General features: G+C 43.0%; 2 protein-coding genes across 5 annotated transcripts in view; one reads left to right on the top strand and one right to left on the bottom strand.

Moving 5' to 3' along the window:
* The window catches only part of PPM1K (protein phosphatase, Mg2+/Mn2+ dependent 1K), a 22,950-nt gene extending 22,283 nt beyond the window's left edge, over positions 1–667 (bottom strand). For 2 of the 4 annotated variants that reach the window (XM_015561525.1, XM_006760038.2), the window contains exon 1: positions 415–667. The gene's annotated coding sequence lies outside the window, so the exon portion shown is untranslated. The other 2 variants (XM_006760039.2, XM_006760040.2) reach the window with 2 other exon arrangements.
* LOC102766157 (probable E3 ubiquitin-protein ligase HERC6) overlaps positions 1–4,307 on the top strand; it is a 100,989-nt gene that overhangs the window by 4,630 nt on the left and 92,052 nt on the right. The window lies entirely within an intron of this gene.

The following is a 4,307-nucleotide window of genomic DNA, read 5'->3' as shown; positions in this document are numbered from 1 at the left end:
TCTAGGGAGATGCGTGCGCGCTGCCCCAGCCTCCCTCCTACCGGCCCTTGGGCGGTGCCGTCCTCCCTGCGATTCGGCCCACGCACTTGCTCTCCTGGCTCCTCCAACCCGCGGTCAAAGTCAAGGCAGAGCCCGGGGTCTCGACAGGAAGCGGCCGCTGCCCGCGGTGCAGCCGGGTGGGCCCTGCGGCTCCCGACCTCCAAAGGAAAGAAAGCGGAGCAGAAAACGCAGACACTGGCCGTGGGGCTCGGACCGAGGGGATGGGAAGCTGAAGCCGGTATTCCTCCTTACCTCCCGGGGAACCTTGCCCCGTTAACTCTCCCTTCCGCGGTCCGGGAGCGGTGGGAGGGGACCCAGCCTATAGAAAATATACAAGGCTAACAAATGCACGCAGTGCCCTCTCTAAGCTCTTACCTCGTGATGGTTAGGTGCCTGGAAAATGTTTAATTAGCTAACGAGGTCGGGGGAGGGGCTTTCTTGGTTGGTAAATAAATTGCCTTCTCCGATGTTTCCGATCTTTGGAACAAGCAGAACAGCCACTGGCTCTTCTGCGGGAAATTCTCGAGAATGTGTTGCCCGCTGGGGGCCAGCTGGAGAAGCGGGGGAGTCCGTTCGCATTGACGGACGCAGCTCCGGCCAATCCGCGCTTGGAGAGGCGGTGCGCCTGACACCCGAAGCACCAATCACAGATTCCGATGGGAACGAGCCTCCCCACCACTGCAATTTCACTTGGCTGCCCCGGGAAGCAGCGCAGGGTAGAGCGACGTCGACTGGGGCCAATAGCAGCTCGCGGTGACATCCCACGCAACAAGGCCTTGGCGCACCGGCCAATGAGGAGGCGCCTCGGTGGTGGGTGGGGTCGGGATACGGTACCAAGTGAGGGTCGACCACCAGGAGCAGTGAGGGTGTCGCTAGGGCCGAAGGGGCGGTGGTTGTGACAACTAGAAAACCGAAAACGGAATGCTAATTCTTTGCCGGAGCAAGGGCGCTTGAAAGGCATCTGGTTCATTGTTATTATTTGAAAAATTCACAGTGCAGCGTTCTCCGTGAGAAGTCATCATGTGATCCCTTGGGAATGTCTCATTCATTCGACAAGCATTTGTTTATCTAGGATTTTTTTTTGTATGCCAGGGACTGTGCTAAGCACTGGAGATACAATCGTGGCTCAACTAAACATGATAGCTGCCTTATAAACAACAGGTAAGCAAGCAAATAAAAGAACAAATGTCAAGGAAGGAAATGAACAAAGTGTGGATATAGAGAATAAGAGGAGGTTGACATCAGATAGGGAGGGTTGTTATAAGATAATTTATAAGATAACATTTAAATGGAGACTGGACAAATAAGAAAGAATCAGTCCTGACACCATGAACGTGATGATTGTTCTGGGCAGAGAGAACAGCAGAGCAAAGGTCCTGAGGTGGAACAGCTTGACATTTTGGAAGCACAGAAAGAAGGCCACTGTGTCTCCAGTATAGAGTTAGGGGGGAGCAGTATGACATGAGATGGATGAGGTAGACAGAAATCAGACCATGTAACCATTAATTTTAAATTTAATGGGACTCTATTGCGGCATAAGGAAAGGAGTAAAAGGACCTGGTTAAGATTTTAAATCACTTTGGTTAATGGGTTGAGAACAGGTAGAACAGGCTATTAGGAGATGGGGTAGGAGATTATATCAGATGAGATGCCAGGGAGGAAATGACCTGGCTTAAACTACGGTGATATCTCTGGAGGTAGAAAAAAACAGAGAGATTGGAGATTTTAAAGATAAATTATTAGCTTTCTTTGACATGCTGGGATCTTGATTCTGAGACAACTGTTTTGAATCTAGTTCATTGAATACTCTGTTTAGAGAGTGATTCTCACACTGATGGCTCACAAATTCTAGTAATGATATTGAGGATTATTACATTGTGTTGAAATTCATATTTCATGGGTTTTCTGGAATTTTCTTTCTGTTTTTAACTATTTATTGAAATATTTTATGTGTATTTACATATGCAGAAAAGTACACATATCTCAAGTATATATAGCTCAATGAATTTTCACAATCTGAACGCACCTGTGTATATATCACACAGATCAAGCAACAGAACATTATTAACAGCCTGGGACCCCATCATACTGACTTTCAGTCATTGCCTATCCTGACTTTCAACACAGAATAGTTTTGCCTGTCTTTGTACTTGACATATATTTAGAGAACCATAAAGTATGCATTCTTTTGTGTTTGATTTCTTTAATCGGCTTTTTACTTATAAGTTTCTTCCATTCATTCATTTCATTCCATTCTGTAAATATACCACAATTTATGAATTCATTCTTCTGTTGGTCGTTAGGGTAGTTTCCAGTTTGGAACTATTAGAGATAGTGCTACTCTGAACATTCTAGTACATGTCTTTTAAATGATAGCCTTTTCTTTTGATGGAGCATTTTGATATCTGGGTTATAAATGCAATTAAGTTTTTTTAATCTGTTCATTAATAATGTAGTACCATGCATTGCAATGTCTTAAACATTTGGACCAAAGTTTGGTGCAGATAATGAAGGACTTTGCTCTCATAAATATGAAAACTTTTGGCAACAACAAGGAACTGTTAACATAGGAGTTTAAAACATTTTTATTATATTTGGCATTTTGACCTTTTTAAGTACTTGCAATCTGTATGTTTAGAGTTTGAGAACATCATGACTTTGCTACATCTTTTTGTTGTTGTTGTTGTTAATCCACACCCAGGATATTTTTCCATTGATTTTTTTTTTCTTAGAGAGAGAGAGTGGAAGGGAGAGGGACATAGAGAGAGAAACATCAGTGTGATGAGAGACACATCAATTGGTTGCCTCCTGCTTGAACCCCAACCAGGGCCAGGGATTGAGCCTGCCACCTGGACCAGAATCGAACCTGGGACACTTCAGCCCACAGGCCGATGCTCTATCCACTGAGCAAAACCAGTTAGGGCGCTACACCGTAAAAAAAAATTTTTTTTTAAATTTAGTTCAGAAAGAGGAAGGGAGAGAGGGATAGAAACATCAATGACGAGAAAGAATCATTGATCGGCTGCCTTCTGCACACCCTACTAGAGATCCAGCCCACAACCCAGTATGTACCCTGGTCTGGAATCGAATCTGGGACTCTTCAGTCCATAGACTGATGCTCTATCCACTGAGCCAAACCTGTTAAAGTGCTACATCTTTTTTAAAAAATTGTTTTATTTAGTTCAGAGAGAGGAAGGGAGAGGGAGATCCAGCCCACAACCCGGGCATGTGCTCTGACCAGGAACTGAACCATGACCTCCTGGTTCATGGGTCTACAATCAACCACAGAGCCACACAGGCCAGGCTGCTACATCTTTTACTATAATAGACTGTAATCCTCAGTCATATGCTAAGCAAGGTCCTAAGGATATGCATGTTTGATGCTAATACATTTTTTAAATTACATGTGGAAACCACATCATTCCACATTCTACCAGAGTTGATTGCAAAAGAAGTTTACTTCTTTTGAATGACATACGTCTGCTCTTTGAATCTCTGACGCAAGGCGAAATGTAGTACAAATGTACATCTGCTCAGCATGAGCGATCACACAATGTCCAAAAGAAATAAGTAAACACAATACTCCATGCCTTACTTAACCTGAGCTTTTTTTAATTTCACTTTATACTTCAAAGAATTGAACTATTTGATAATAGTGACTATCAGGAAATTATACCCACAATAGGTCATAAAGCTTTGGGTAGGTGCATGGCATAGGGGCTGGTAAAATAGGGACATTTGAGTCTTGAGTAAGCCGCTTGAGATTTAGGCTAATGAACTACCAAAATGAAATTGTTTAAATTAGCGTATTAAACATTTTAAGAGTTTATCTGAGCAGAAATCAATTGGAATTGGGCAGCAGTAAGCCAAAGGTGGTTAGGAGCACTGCACCAACAGGAGCCAGAAGGAAGGCTTTATAAAGATGCAAAAGCAAAGCAAAGAAGTTATTTGATTGGCTATGGCCTAAGTAGTTACCTTTGAAGAACAGAGTGAAAACATAAAATGGAGTCACTGTCGTCAAGCTGCTAAATTACTAAAATGAAGTAGCTTGAGGCATGAGGAAATGATTATATTCTTGTTTTAACTAGCCTGGAAACAAAACTTTTGAATTTTCTAGTCTTGTGTTAATGCTTAGATATATAACAACTCTTCTTTTTTTTTAAATATATTTTTACTGACTTCAGAGAGGAAGGGAGAGAGAGAAAGAGAAACATCAATGATGAGAGAGTCATTGATCAGCTGCCTCCTGCATGCGGGCCTATGGGATG

This window comes from Myotis davidii, unplaced genomic scaffold (genome assembly GCF_000327345.1).
Source record: "Myotis davidii unplaced genomic scaffold, ASM32734v1 scaffold356, whole genome shotgun sequence".
Lineage (NCBI taxonomy): Eukaryota > Metazoa > Chordata > Mammalia > Chiroptera > Vespertilionidae > Myotis > Myotis davidii.
The sequence above is the reverse complement of the archived record's forward strand: the minus strand, read 5'-3'. Positions and strand labels throughout refer to the sequence as shown.